Genomic DNA, 16,769 nt, shown 5'->3' on the forward strand with positions numbered 1-16,769 from the left:
GCAGAGCCATTTGATCCAGGATCAGCCTGGGAAACCTAACCTAGCCTAAAAGAGAAAAAAAAAACTTTTATTTGCCTATTAGTTAGAACAGTAGAACAAGTTTTTATAAGTTCTCCTAAAGATTTTAAGGTTTACCCAACTCCACACTCCCTTGGTTTATGGAATTAAAAGTCAAGTTAAAATATTCTCCAGTGTCTCCTCATTCCTCTCCTGTATATCATGACAGATAATAGGTTGTAATGTTTTTGTTTGTTTGTACCAAGTCATAATAGAATGTTTTCTGAAAGATCATGTGACACTGAAGACTGGAATAATGGCTACTGAAATTTCATCTTCAACATCAAAGGAAAATAATGATTTTAAATATATATTGAAATAGAAAGCAGTTATTATGACTTGTTATGGGCCTATATTTCTGCTGGAGGTCCTGGACATCTTTAGACACATAGCATCATTGATTCTATCAAATACCAACAGATAAAAAAATCTAAAAGTGACTGACTCTGTTAGAAATCTTATAATGGGCCATGTGTCAATAATCTAAAAACAAACATTAAAAACAACAACAACAACAACAACAACAACAACAACAAAAAATGGGTCACTGGGCACAAAACCAACTTCTGCTATAATCATTCCAGTTCCCTGACCTGCACCTTATAGAAAATGAGTGTGGTGAACTGAAGAGGAGAAGCACCGTCATGGAGCTGGGAATCTGAAGGATCTGGAGAGATTCTGGATGAAGGAATGGTCTCTGATCTCTTAACAGGTGTTCTCTAACCTCATCAGGAATTTATAGGAGAAAACTCCTATACTATTTTGGCAAATGGAAGTTTCAAAAAGTATCGAAAAAAAGGGTACCATTAATTGTGTCTAATGCGTATTAGAGAAAGAGGTTTGTTTCATAATATTTCCCCACATTTTAAATTCTTATTCTCCAATGAAAGGCACGGGTTTTTTCTTTTTTGTTTTTTTTTTTGGTTTTTTTAAATAAAAATGACAAAAGGAAAAAACAATGCAGATTTTATTTCAACAAATTCAGAACAATTTGTAATTTCAACAACTGACCACGTGTGTAGTTCCTCCATGTAACAAATTCAGAACAATTTGTAATTTCAACAATTCTGAAGACACCACCATGTGTCCACAAAAAATTCGCTGAGCTCTATGATCAAGTTCTCATTATAATTTGTGTTTATGTGTGTGTAACAAACTCCCCACTTATAAAAGCCTAATAAAGGTAATAAATATTTCACATTAACATGCAAAATATTTTATTGCAAACACAGTCAGCTGTAACATGCTGTACCTAATGTGAGAGGAATTTTAATTGACTGCACATAAAGACTTGGTTCTTTGCAACCAAAATGAATGAGTCCCAGTCAGACAAGGCAAGCCAAGACAGTCACATCACTGCCCGTACTCATTCACTATCTCACTCTTGCTTCCTCACAGCTCTGGTTGCGCAACACTCTTGGCTAGAAAGCTGGCTTTCTCTTCATTGTGACCATGTGGCACAGTGCTGTGTTACCATGCATTACCAGCAATTTTGTTTTCCAGTGTGCCACATTTCATCAGGGCTGCACACCCTTCCACTTTAAGCTGCTTATATAAAGACTTCACAGTAAAAGAATATTTTACTTAGGAACATGAAACCACAATTTGTGCTCAAGACAAGGTTTTATTTATTTATTTATGCTGCACCTGTGCTTCTGTCATCAGCGCACACCCAAATGGCCTTTGTAGTTTGTAAACTATGCTGAAATACCTGTTATCCTATTTAATTACAGTAGAAACAGGATTGGAAAAAAAAAAATTAATTGGTGGTTTAATTCAAAGCTGGATTTAAACAGCAAATTGATCACATTGGCCACTACACTGTAAATAAAAAAATAAAATAAAAAACATGGCAAATTCTGTGCTACTTGGTTTTTCTGTTTGTGAGATTTACTAGCGATTTCTGAGTGAAAATAGTTTCTACACCAAATTACCCAACTATAATACATATACATCCGATCTGTAATGTATTGAATAAAAAATAATAATATTACTCAACAAACCTGAACAATAGAATACATCAACGAAAGGGTCACGATAAATGTTGTGAGTCTGTATTCTCTTCTTCCAGCAGCTTTCAACCTCCTTCCACCCTCAACCTTCTGCAATCCTTGATACTCTACAATTCTTTTCTAGGCGACATTCTCTCTCTGGGTGAGTACAAAAGACACAAATGGATAGGGTGTGTAATGGCACACATCCTCCTCTCTGAATCATAGGAAGGAAGCCTATGACGGTGATGGACTCAAACAATTCATCTCCATCCTCCTCTCAGGTATTTCCTCAAAATGGAAAAGACACAAATGGAGAGGGTGGGATAGACTTGATTGCCTTCAAGGGTCTTAGGTCTCTGTGGGGGACAGGACACAGGTCCTTTGCAAGTGTGTCCTGGAGTTCAAAGGCCCTCTGCACATCAGGAATCATCTTTTTTCTTCTCATAAAAAACCTTTTTTTTTTTTTTTTTTGGATATGAACGTTTCTTTACCTTAATGGACAGTTTTATGTCCCAGGGGTTGATTTTTATCAAAGCAAACAGATTTGAACTTTTTATTTTTGTAAAACTGACTTGAAACATTTTATAGTACATTTTACATTAGTTTGTTGTTTTATACATATTATATTTTACAGCCTTTATTTATTTTAGAGAATTTTCAAATACACTTTATGTATAGATTTGATTATTTTACCTTTGTCCCAGACCTACAGTATAATGTCTTCATTTAAATCTTTAACTATGACATAATTAAATTTACATATTTTTAGATAAAAATCAGCAATTTACATTAAATATACACTATCGTTAACCTTTCGGAATAAGGTAAATGACAAGTTTAATAATTCCAGCTGCTGTTAGAAGAGGCTACAAATGATTCACCACCTGGGGTAGGCGTGGCGTGGCCTGATTCAAGGCTTGACGCAAACAATTTTGTGTCCAAAAAATCCTCTATTGTGTGGTGTCATTATAATTATTTAACTGCTCCTGATCAAGACTGAGGGCCCCCGAACTTAAATCGTAAATATCAAACATGTTTGATATTTCTGACTCTTGATCAGGCTGCCTCTGATGTGATACCCGCGATAGCCAATGAGAGTGAGCAAACTTGGCAGCCACAAACATGCCACGAAAGTACAGTACTGAGAAAGAACATCACCCATATTCTTTTTTTATATATACAGTATATTTGGTTTTTCACTGTACAACAGAGCGACAATGTTGAATTCCCTTCATGTGATTTTCTTCTCTAGTCACGTTTGATCTTGCAAGCCTCTGTGAGATCTCAAATCGTTCCTACAATCAACAAGAGTGTGGTCTCGCAGTAAGACTGAATCATCTAGTGTGCGCGTTCAGAGGTTTATAAGGCTGAAAATCGGTTGAAATTGTTTTCATGTTTGTGGTCTCCATTTGTAAACCCAACAAACAAACTTTGCCTCTAAAACTTTCAAAAGTTGTTTATTGTGTGTAAAAAATGCTAGCAATTAAAGTATCCCCATATTTCAATTGTCATTTTCATCATAGAATGTTGTTAAACACAACATAAGTTTAAATGTGGAGAAAATACAGCATTCAAAATCTAAGTGCTAAATTAGACTTGTCATGTTGATCAAGTAGATGGCAGACCAAATCTGAATATCAAATGGTTCTGTGTTCTTTGTTTTTAGGATATCTATTAGCATCTATTAGGAGTTTGATAACTCGCCAATATGGAAACATGCAGAGTGTTGTAATACAAGCAGAGATTCCAGGTTCCTTACAGCCACAGTTTGTTAAATTATCTCCAAACTGACAGTCACAACTTAGCTCAAATACAGCTGTATAAGCCATTGATACCAAAGTTTGGTCACTAAATAAACATATGATACCAAGATCATCATAAGTGCTTTAAAAAATTATCTTTAATTAAAAAAACAACAAGAACCAGGGAAAGGGTAAAGCAGGCATGATGGCTGGTTATTAGCGTCAAAGGCTACAGGTCCAAACTGTTCTTACCCCCTGCCTCTATCGCATGCTGTAAAATGATACTGTAAACAGTCTGTCAGCTGGGTAAGTCAGCATACCTTCACAGCCAGACAGTCAGAAACCGACTGAGAGATGAGGATCAAGTTATTCCCAGACATACTCACAGTAACAAGGCTAAAGCTAGTGATCATTTGTGCAATTTCTAATGATTTCCATAGTGTGGACATATATATATGTGCCATTCAGGATTGGAAAGACATAAGAGTGAGTAAATGATGACAGAATTTGTGAACTATCCCTTTAAGCTATAAAGAACACACACAGACACCCTGGACAACAGTCAGGATCATAACATTTGCTCTAGGAGACTTTACTCATTCATTTTACATTCTAAAATCATACAAAAGAGTGAATATACATCGGACAAATCCCTATGGGTTTGATTTTCTAGTACTTTAAAGAAGAAAGGAGAACCTCTCCTTAATAATAATAATAATAAAACCTGACCATTTTTCCATAGCTTTATCCTTAAAATAGCCAGCTGTGATGGATTCACATAAAATACCCTAATACAAAACATTTTAGTCAGTGTGTTTGTTAAATGTCAGTCTGACCATATTGTTTCAAAATTGCCGGTTGGACCCCCTGCAGTTACGCTAATCTGAAACAAAACCTGCTGGTTCTTTTTACAATCATGAATATCAGTGGGTTTGGTTTTGGTGGGGCTGGTCTCAGATCAGTGCATATTAACCACACTCACCTAGAACTAATGACTTTACACTGCCATTCATATTTTCCTAACAGACCTGTCTGTCACACAGCAGATGGGCCAACAGCTGTGCATCTCAGAGATAGCGTGCTGTTATTCTCCAGCCCGGCAAGATTTCCAAACAGTCTCACATGATAGAAGAAAGAGCACTGCAGATGTACAGGTTATGATTCACTAGAACTTATTTTCAGTCTCAAAGTTCAAGTGAATTTTGAAGAAGTAAAAAAATAAATAAATAAAGTGTTACAATAATGTAAGATTTATGCTAAACATTTTTGGCTTGTAGGTTAAAGCAACTGTATTGTATTGTTTTGCAACTTTGTATAAATTCCACTTACTGAACTGTACATTTATATCATGTATTCATATGGCAGGTAGACAAATGCTGAATGCTAAAGCCATGGCAAATTACTCTAGAACATACATCAGATTTTGTTGTGAATTTTGACTTAATGGGTAAGCTAAAGATATTTTTATGTAATATCCATTTTACAAAAGCAATAAGCCCAGTGAAGCCATGTCATGCCTTACAGCAGTCCTTGGGTACTTATTGCTTTGAGAAATACTAGAAACCACATTAAATTAAAAAAACAATTTCTTGAGTTATGTAAACAAGCCAAAAAAAATTAACCTATTGTGAAGCAGCACATTAGGGTTTACCAAGCAAATTTCACTATTTGTGGTGAACAAAAACCAAGTAAAATGTTGTCTGCCTAGGGAGCTTAATGTATACTAATCTAAGGAACATCAAGTTTTGTGACTGTATTTTCAGTCTTCAAAAATGGATGTGCCCGATTTGTGAATGAATCACTATTTGGGCAGGTTCTTTTCAATGAATCGGTCAAAGGGTTGGCGAAACTCTCGGAATCATTTAAATTTTTCACCCACTGAATCATTTGGAGTGGTATCTCGCACAGTAAACAAATATTAACGTAATAATAGTAAAATAGTTTTAGAACCCACAAAAGAGCGGATGCAGTCTAGTTGAAACCTCCAGATGCATCCTGTCTTTTGCCAGCATTGAAGAAGTTATTTATTAACTGCGCATGCTACTTGTAAACAACTGTAGAGCAGGTAAAAAGTAAATACATTGAGATGCTTCTCAGTGCTGCACAGATTCATGCTCATCTCAAACTAGCATATTTTCCAATAAATAGTTACAGTAAATGAAAGCATTTGTAATAACCTGCCTTGATCATGTGTCCTCTCACCTCCAGACCAGTACATGTGATACCTCCCAGCCCCTTGCTCACAGTTGTTCTCCATGAACATCGAACCAAGCTCAGAGATGTTAAGAGGAAATAAAACAGGGTTAGAAACCTTGCTGACAAGAGCAAGTACCGTTCCTTCATGTCCTCCTTCTCCTCTAATGTTTCTGTTACCAAGATATCTCACTACCAAAACAAAATCAGCAACACCATAGACACTTGGCAACTATTCGCAACATTATCTTCTCTTCACTGTCTCCCTCTTCTCTGATTGCTGATAAGGTGGCAACCAACTGCAACCAGTTCTCTACACCACTTACCCACAGCCAGCTTCCACCCACCCACACACATTCCACTCTTCTCTTCCTTGTCTCCTCTTACAGAGAATGAGGTCTCCAAAGTTCTCTGTGCCAACCATCCTACAACCTGTCCCTTAGACCCAGTCTGCAGGTGCTACAGGTGATCTCATCAACATTTCCCTCCATATTTAAACAGGCCCAGGTAACCCTAATGCTTAAAAAGCCAACACTCAATCCCACAGCTGCTGAAAACTACAAACCAGTCTCTTTTCTGTCCAAACTCTTGAAAGAGTTGTGTTCAATCAACTCATCGCTATTCTATCAAAGAACAGCCTAGATCACAACAACCAGTCTGGCTTCAAACGCAGACACACCAAGGAGGCCACACTAAAGGGGTATCTGCAGGATTTTTAAAATCAAAGACTTTTTAAGAGCTACACAAATAAAATTAATATCATATAGGTGGGGTAGGGTAATGTCTATAGTAACATATTAAACCAGAAAATGACTGTAAAAAGCATGATTTACAATTCATATAGGTTTTCACAAAAAATAAAAGATTTTATAAAATCATAAACCTCACATTTCAGCCTTTAAACCATTTTTAAGAAAAGGGAGTCAAAAGTATATATTACATTAATTTAAACAATTATTATCAATAAATTATTATATGAATTTAATAACATAAATATATCTTAGTGTCTTAATTTATTAGATTTTTATAATGCATTAGCATTAAAAAGTGACGTGACATACAGCCAAGTATGGTGACCCATACTCAGAATTCATGCTCTGCATTTAACCCATCCAAAGTGCACACACACAGCAGTCAACACACACACACCGTGAACACACACCCGGAGCAGTGGGCAGCCATTTATGCTCTGGCGCCCGGGGAGCAGTTTGGGGTTTGTGCCTTGTTCAAGGGCACCTCAGTCGTGGTATTGCAGGCCCAAGACTCGAACCAACAACCTTAGGGTTAGGAATCAAACTCTCTAACCACTAGGCCACTTAGCTTCTTGTCAATCCACCAATTCACATTTAAAACTGCATGTTTGCTGCATAAAAATATGGGTCGATTTTCCCATTGGTCTGAACAGAAACAGGAGATTCGCTTACTGAAAATGCTAATTCACTCTCTGTCAGCAGGTGGCGTTTTCGGAATGTCAGAAATATAGTGGCTTCCCTGCTAACTGCAGTACACAAAGCAGCCCAGCACCTTACTTTTAAACATGCAGCGCTCATACATATTCTGTAAAATCATAGACCTCTTGAAATCGTAATTAAGATCATATTTTTATAATCTTTTTATAAATTTGATACAACTAAATTTAAGACTTAAGTCTTGTACCCACCTGTACTAACCACTGCTGAAACTCTTCGACTGGCAAGAGCAAACTCTGAATCATATGTTCATCTTTTCTCTGGCACTGTTAACCACCAGATCTTCCTGTCCATCCATTCTGACTTGGCATCACAGGTACAGTACTATGGTGGCTTCAGTCCTATCTCATAGGTAGATCTTTCAGGGTTTCTCTGTGCCACATAATGATCAAAATAAAGTACAAATTTGGCATAATTCAGATTTTTCAAGTCTCTTATGCTGCACCAAGACCACATTATTTTTTTTAGGAAAAATATAATAAATACAGTAATATTTTGAAATAATATTGCAATTGCAAAAATATATTTTTTTTCTATTTGTATATATTTTTTAAATGTTATTTATTACTGTGATAGCAAAGTCAAATTTTCAGCAGCCATTTCTCCAGTCTACGGTGCAGTTATCAATAAATAATAATTGATTACTGAGCATCAAATCAGCATATTATAATGATTTCTGAAGAATCATGTGACGCAGAAGACTGAAGTAATGGCTGCTGAAAATTCAGCTCTGCCATCACAGGAATAAATTGCATTTTTAAAAACATATTCAAAAAGAAAAGAGTTCTTTAATAAAACTGTTGTTACTGTATTATTAAGTAATTAAATAAATTCTGTATTGGAGAGCTTAAGAGAATTCTTTCAAAAACATTAACAAACCTTAATTATTCCAAACTTTTGACCTGTGCTGTATTTGTATATATGTCAAAAATGTGACTAATAGGAAAGCTGAAATGTGAAGTCACCCTTAAATTGTTCAGAAGCAGCTCTTGGACATCCAGAGCTGTAATGCAATGTAAGTGCATATGAAAACAAAACTAAAGAGAGACTGATAACAGTTAACACTGCTGAAAGTCAGTCAAAGGTTTCACTGTTCACATCTCTTCATTAGTAAAACAGGCCATGAATATGTGTTATGCAACTGTTCTGTAGCTGTAAGCAATGCCACAGGCTCAACTGTGAAATGCCTGGAGTAAAATGTCCTCTATCGGCTAGAATTAGATTAAAATGGTATCATCTGTTAACAGTGCCTTCAAAAGGACACCACCTTTGCATGAATTGCACAGACTGCTGCCTTGCACTGGCTGGAATTATTATTATTATTGTTATTATTATTATGCAATATCTTTGACATAGTGAAGTGAAAATGACAGTTGTCTTTGCACCTGTTTAACCACAACAACTGGTTTCTCATTCATATCTGTTCTTAAGAACATCATATTTAGTCATTCAGATATGGAGACATCTGCTGTCTGTGATTGCTTGTGCAGAAGCATGAATCTCTGTGTTTTATATTCTACAGAAACCATGGAAACTTCATTCATCATCTCTAGACACTGAAAGGGGCTTATCTGTGATTCACACGTCCTCTGATGTATCATAACCATTAATGTGGCTCCAAATGAGGTGATAAAAGGACAAGCAGAGTGTGTAATTTCTAGCACTGTGGAGACATTAAAAGGGCCTCAGTAAAACACTACCCATGTATATCAAGTAAGGCTTGACCTCCAGGAGAGAAATTGCGTTGTATGCTCTTGTGGGTTTCGAGGGCACCTAGATCAGTGCTGCCACCTAGAGGATATATAGATATAGATATAGATATAGATATACAGGTCCTTCTCAAAAAATTAGCATATTGTGATTATTTTCCATAATGTAATGATAAAAATTAAACTTTCATATATTTTAGATTCATTGCACACCAACTAAAATATTTCAGGTCTTTTATTGTTTTAATACTGATGATTTTGGCATAGGGCTCATGAAAACCCAAAATTCCTATCTCAAAAAATTAGCATATTTCATCCGACCAATAAAAGAAAAGTGTTTTTAATACAAAAAAAGTCAACCTTCAAATAATTATGTTCAGTTAATTCACTCAATACTTGGTCGGGAATCCTTTTGCAGAAATGACTGCTTCAATGCGGCGTGGCATGGAGGCAATCAGCCTGTGGCACTGCTGAGGTGTTATGGAGGCCCAGGATGCTTCGATAGCGGCCTTAAGCTCATCCAGAGTGTTGGGTCTTGCGTCTCTCAACTTTCTCTTCACAATATCCCACAGATTCTCTATGGGGTTCAGGTCAGGAGAGTTGGCAGGCCAATTGAGCACAGTAATACCATGGTCAGTAAACCATTTACCAGTGGTTTTGGCACTGTGAGCAGGTGCCAGGTCGTGCTGAAAAACGAAATCTTCATCTCCATAAAGCTTTTCAGCAGATGGAAGCATGAAGTGCTCCAAAATCTCCTGATAGCTAGCTGCATTGACCCTGCCCTTGATAAAACACAGTGGACCAACACCAGCAGCTGACATGGCACCCCCAGACCATCACTGACTGTGGGTACTCGACACTGGACTTCAGGCATTTTGGCATTTCCTTCTCCCCAGTCTTCCTCCAGACTCTGGCACCTTGATTTCCGAATGACATGCAAAATTTGCTTTCATCTGAAAAAAGTACTTTGGACCACTAAGCAACAGTCCAGTGCTTCTCTGTAGCCCAGGTCAGGCGCTTCTGCCGCTGTTTCTGGTTCAAAAGCACACGCCTGTGCACGGTGGCTCTGGATGTTTCTACTCCAGACTCAGTCCACTGCTTCCGTAGGTCCCCCAAGGTCTGGAATCGGTCCTTCTCCACAATCTCCGGTCACCTCTTCTCGTTGTGCAGCGTTTTTTTGCCACACTTTTTTCCTTCCCACAGACTTCCCACTGAGGTGCCTTGATACAGCACTCTGGGAACAGCCTATTCGTTCAGAAATTTCTTTCTGTGTCTTACCCTCTCGCTTGAGGGTGTCAATGATGGCCTTCTGGACAGCAGTCAGGTCGGCAGTCTTACCCATGATTGCGGTTTTGAGTAATGAACCAGGCTGGGAGTTTTTAAAAGCCTCAGGAATCTTTTGCAGGTGTTTAGAGTTAATTAGTTGATTCAGATGATTAGGTTAATAGCTCGTTTAGAGAACCTTTTCATGATATGCTCATTTTTTGATAGGAATTTTTGGGTTTTCATGAGCTGTATGCCAAAATCATCAGTATTAAAACAATAAAAGACCTGAAATACTTCAGTTGGTGTGCAATGAATCTAAAATATATGAAAGTTTAATTTTTATCATTACATTATGGAAAATAATGAACTTTTATCACAATATGCTAATTTTTTGAGAAGGACCTGTAGATATAGATATAACAGAAAAGTGAAAACAGATCTGTTAGAGAAACTTTTTTATTGATATATATTCTGATTATTACGAAACAGATGACTTATATAATTATTTAATTAAGGGATGATTTACTGCAGGATACAGGCCTTTTATCACAATGAAGGAGTTTATTTTATTATCGTAAAGGGCCACATTAATCAACTTACTGCTACTTACCAAATAAATAGACATAACTGATTTGAAATTATCAGCGTTTGGACCCGTATTGTTCTCCATCTGCAACAGATAACTCATCTCATCTCATATCTAACCCATTATAACACATTTTCTTACTACTAATATTCTAACAATACCTGGCATCAAGATTTCTATGCCTCCCTGATAAATTAAACTGAAACATCCATAACTGTCTGGTTTGGTTCAGCTACCAAATCAGACATCAGAAGACTACAACAGATAGTCAGGACTGCTGAGACGATTACTGGTTCCCCCCAGCCCATCCTCCAAGATCTTTGGACCCCTCACAACCAGCCAATTCTCTCTTTGAACTGTTGCTCTGGTTGGCGCTAAAAAGCACTGACCACCAAAACAGCCAGGTACAAGAGCAGTTTTTTCCCCCCACAGACCATATTCAGCCTGAACAATTAAAACTTTCATTTCAACTATACTGTACATTGTCCATCATGACTGTCACATATTCTGTATATACACAGCATTTGAAAATATAACATTTGTAAACTACATTATATGCACATTAATTAAAACAATTGTTTGTTCATTTTTTGTCTAGATTTCTACTTCTGTATTATATTACATTATTTAATTTTCTGTTTTTCATATATTAGTGTTATATTTAATATCTACTGGGTAATTCCTATGTCTGCAATATCATGTATGTTTGCACTATGTCTGCACTAAGACAGATTCCTTGTGTGTGTAAATATATTTGTGACCCTGAACCACAAAACCAGTCTTAAGTGTCAATTTTTCGAAATTAAAATTTATACATCATCTGAAAGCTGAATAAATAAGCTTTCCATTGAAGTGTGGTTTATTAGAATTGAATATCTGGAGATTGAATATCTGGAGAAATTATACTGAGAAATACTGAGACAATCGCCTTTAAAGTTGTCCAAATGAATTCTTAGCAATGCATATCACTAATCAAAAATTAAGTTTTGATATATTTACGGTACGAAATTTACAAAATATCTTTATGGAACATGATCTTTACTCAAAATCGATAATTTTGACCCATACAATGTTTTTTTTGCCTATTGCTACAAATACACCCCAGCGAATTAAGGTTTTGTGGTCCATGGTCACATTTCACAATAAAGCTGTTTCCTTCTTCTGACTTCTGAAAGCTCACCCTCCAGCTTCATCTTGACATGACCGAGCTCCGCTTCCTTCTAGCTATGACCTCTGTCAAGTCTCTCTCTATTTTGGTTAAAGGTCAGTTGTTGCCTTCAGGTGTGTAGTAAATAACATTCCCACTAACTGTTAGAACAGCTGATGCTCTAACCACATTACAAAACAACAACAAAAACATCCACACCGCCCTATAGGGTGTTTGATATGTCAACTTATCTTTAGAGAATCGTATGTAGTAAATAAAGAGAGTTTGCTATCTATACTATAGCAAACTAGATTTGTATTTATTTGCTTTTTGTGTGTTTCAATTCTCAAAAGATGATTTAAATATGATGAAAGGTTGTTTTTTTTTTTGTCTTTTTATTTTCGTCTGATAAATTACTTTAATTCAGCAAGGATGCAGACATTTATAATGTTACAAAACATTTCTACTGTAAATAAATGCTGTTCTTTTTAACTTTTTAATGCTGTTTTCTACTTTGATAATAATATCATGAGCAACAAACAAAGAATCAACATATTAAAATGATTTCTGAAGTATCATGTGACACTGCAGACTGGAGAACAATTTTAATTATTACAATTTTAAATTATAATAATATTTCAAAAGATTAATTTTTTCTGTATTAATAAATAAAATCAATCTTGGTCAGCATTAGAATTTTCTTCAAAAAACATTTTTTACTGACCCCTTGAATACTTTTGAACACTAATATTAAAAAAATAAATAAATAAACTAATCAAATCAAATAAAAATGTCAAACCAATAAACCTATTTTGTCTGTGAAGTTTGTGCGATGTGTAAAATAGCAAAGGACATTTAGCTCTGAATCTGAAGGCTACACTAATAGTTGTGGCAGATATTCTGTTATGCAACACAAAATGTTTCATATAAATCCAATCCTTTTAAGAAGTAAAATCAGTTTGGCTTTAATTTGTTTTTCTGCGATGTAATAGCAATCTGAAAACACTAGAGGGCGAGAGAAGCCGTCATATACAAATCAGAAGTAGGCTGCATTGAGATCTGAACTTTTGATTTCAACTTATGTGGTGACCATGGAGACAGCCTATGGATAGAGCACCCCTGTTGTCTGACAATTTCCTGTTCTCTGTTCAGTTGCTCAAAAAATGATTCATACAACTACCTACACATCCGTTTTATATAATAAAATAAATAAATAAATAAAAAAGTCAAGGGGAAGTTATCAACTGCTCTCTTTACAAGATTCAACTTCACATGTGTATGGCAGAAATCAGTATTTCAAAGAGCCCAGGGTCAATGGATCCTCTTGTTGTAAATTTCACTGACTGGCACCTCTACTATTCTGTAGGATGTACTGCATATCACAAGCTAGGAAAACGAAAGTCATCAAAGACACTAACCAAATGCTTATAAACCTCTCAAAATCTATAATTAAAGGACAAGAATAACGTGATTTTGAGCACTGCATGTTAAGTGAATGCAGCATACTGTACCTATACTTTAGGGCATGTCAAAGCATTAACATAATCAATGTAAAAAAAAAAAAAGAAAAGTTTTGGTTAATATAGGATCACAAAGACAGTTAAAGAAATAGTTCACACAAAAAATCTGCCATCATTTACTCACCCTCAAGTTGTTCCTGTTTGAGATTATTTCTTCTGTTGAACATAAAAGAAGATATTCTGAACAATGTGGGTGACAGTATCTGGTCCCTATTGACTTCCATAATATTCCATAATGTGTACTCTAATGGCATGAGCTATTTTGAGTAAGAATTGAATATGGGGGCAAGAAGACGTTTGTGGTGGCTGACAAATGCTGAGATTGCTTTAATTGTCATTCTACAGGTCCATATACAATGTTTAGAGTAATGCTCCATTCTGCTTGATCGGTTTGTATGAAGGATAATGCTTCCTGCCTCCTTGCACACTTTGTACCCCACATATCACTTGATTCAGTGCCAGTCTATTACCTGGTGTGCTGGCCTCAATAGGGCTTTGAAAGCACTGCCATCCTGGTCTCCCGACCCACCCCCCAGGCAGCTATTCATGGGTTCCCATGATTCCTCCCAGTTGGCTCTGGTACAATACGTGTCTGTCAGTGGCACCTCATTGGCATGCACTGGCACACGCGCACAGGCTATGTCTCAACCAAGTGTGCCCATACACTGTGTTTCCAGAGACGGCTAAATCCTAAACGGTTTGCACAGGGCACCGAATCAACTTTTAAAGACTGGCATAGATTCATTAAATGTGTAAATGCAAAACATTTTAATGTTATTAATATATAGATAAAAGAAAGGGGGGGGGGTATGAAATAATTATTATATTATATTATATTATCTATATTATATTATATTATATTATATTAGCCTATATTATATTATATCATTCTGCAAACCACTTAGACCTATCCTTTGTAGGGTTTCAGGTGTTATATTATACTATGCTTTAAACCAGGGGTGGGGAACGTTGATCCTGGAGGACCACTGTCCTGCACAGTTTAGCTCCAACCCTGGAAAAAATACTTACCTGTATCCTGAAGACCTTGATTAGCTTGTTCAGGTGTGTTTGATTAGGGTTGGAGCTAAACTCTGCAGGGACACCGGCCCTCCAGAATCAACGGTCCCCACCCCTGCTTTAAACAGTATAAAATATGTATAAAATATTATATATATTCAGCAAGAGCTACGTATCTGCCCATCTGCCCCTCCCTCTGAGAAAGCATCCGCATCCCTCACCACACAGTCTCAACTCCCCCCTCTCTCTCTCTCTTTCTCTCTCTCTCTGTGAGGAAGGAGGAGGGACCTGCTCGTGTCGTGAGCTACGTGCAGAGTTCACATCTACCACCAAAAATCTCACTCGCCCATCCCATGAAGACGTAACCTATATCAAGAGCGCGCACAGCTCACTACAGTCTCAAGCGACCTGGGGAGCGAATTTAGTTTCTGTTTTACGAGCATCCGAGAACTTACAGCCTGCGATGCTTGTGCTTACACGATTATTGATTTGTTAATAATGCGCACGGATTTATGCACATTTAAAGACGTGATTGATTTATTTATGGTCGGTTGTTAGAGGAAGGTAGAAGGTGCATAATATTGCGGATGCGCTGAAATTGAGCTCTTTTCATCTGTTTGCGTTTGTGATCGAGCAGAAGGGAGGAGTGGCGGAGAAACGGCTGGTAAGTCCATAATACTACACCCACAAGAGCAATAAATACATAGCCTATATCATGTGGTTTTTGCACTGTCATAAACAGACATTCTTCCTTGGCAAGGTTCATTCCGCGAGTGCACTGATCAAAGCGCGACGCTTAAACTGAAGGTTAAAAGACATAAACTGATGTCTTGTAGCGTTAGACCCCGTTAGCCCGCTGGTTAGTGTGTCCGAATCTTGAATGAATCATCGGAAGGCCGATCGGACTGAATTGCTCCGTACGGTTCGTGATTCAACGTCTCGCCTACTCAATGAGCGAGAACCGTTTCTTTTGAATATGTCCGATTCATAATCTGACATGCTTTAAATAATTTGGATTGAACCAAGGATTTCACTGATAGGACGAAAACCATGAAAGTTACTCTAAAAATCGAATAACTTAAATATTTCATATAAAATGTCCTGGAAATATTTTACCAATTTGTTGACAGCTATATCAACAAGCAAGCCTTGGCTTTAATAACTATCATTTTATTTGAGCATGAATACACTTTTTCAGATAAGGGAATTAGTAGTTTAATGTAAAGGCAAATTATATTTGAATTCTAAATATAATGTGTGTTACTATAAAACCCGCGTATTAAAAGAATATAGTATTATTAGTAATAATAAAACATAATAAAAATTGTATAAGCAGCCATATGTACTACTTACACGTAAAAGAACGTTGAATCATTTTAAATGATTCTTTGAAACTAACTGTTCGAATGAATCGATTCGCAGAAATGAGTCTGAATTCCTTATTCTGTTTCAGATAGCAGAACAGCTAGTGAGGTTCAAGTCAAAGTGTTAAATGTTGCTAGAAGACACATAATGTTTATGTTAATTACAATGAGACATGTATGCTTCTGCTTTTACAAGTAGAGAACATTCATTACTCTGTATTGACGGCAGAGACGCTGCCTACAATCAGTATCAGCCCAAAACAAATATAACCGGAGTATATAACAATGTTTTAACCGATTGAATGGAACTCATTCGGGTTTTGAGCAGTATAGAAGTATTTTATTTGCTGTGTCTGCCACTGCGACAGGATTTTTTTTGCTGAATGCTCGTTCATTCACGTGTGGTGTCTAAACTTCTCGACGTCATTATGATAACAAAAGCAAGCGCGAGAGCAGAATGTTCGAGGCGCGTGCTGGCCTGACCCCAGCTGTTGGTGTACCACGTGCTTCTGTTACACAAAGTAAACACAATAGTAATCTGTGCACTTCATTATGAACTCCAGCGCTGGGGAATGTTTAGTTATGGTGTACCAAAACCTGATTTAAAGTTGCATTGAGAGATAGGCCTAATCCTTAAGCATACTTTAATTGGTGTTTGTCTGTCTAGTATTAAACCTGGATTGGCTCTTACGTTTTTTTAAACTT

The 16,769-nt window shown here is 36.7% G+C and overlaps 1 protein-coding gene across 2 annotated transcripts in view; it reads left to right on the forward strand.

Annotated features, from left to right (window-relative positions):
* The first annotated feature begins 14,996 nt into the window (after window positions 1–14,996).
* rnf24 (ring finger protein 24) overlaps window positions 14,997–16,769 on the forward strand; it is a 30,800-nt gene continuing 29,027 nt past the window's right edge. The window contains exon 1 of one of the 2 annotated variants that reach the window (XM_019092316.2): window positions 14,997–15,364. The gene's annotated coding sequence lies outside the window, so the exon portion shown is untranslated. The remainder of the gene's footprint in view (window positions 15,365–16,769) is intronic. The other variant, XM_019092317.2, reaches the window with a different exon arrangement.

This window comes from Cyprinus carpio, chromosome A1, assembly GCF_018340385.1.
Source record: "Cyprinus carpio isolate SPL01 chromosome A1, ASM1834038v1, whole genome shotgun sequence".
NCBI classification, from domain to species: Eukaryota; Metazoa; Chordata; class Actinopteri; order Cypriniformes; family Cyprinidae; genus Cyprinus; species Cyprinus carpio.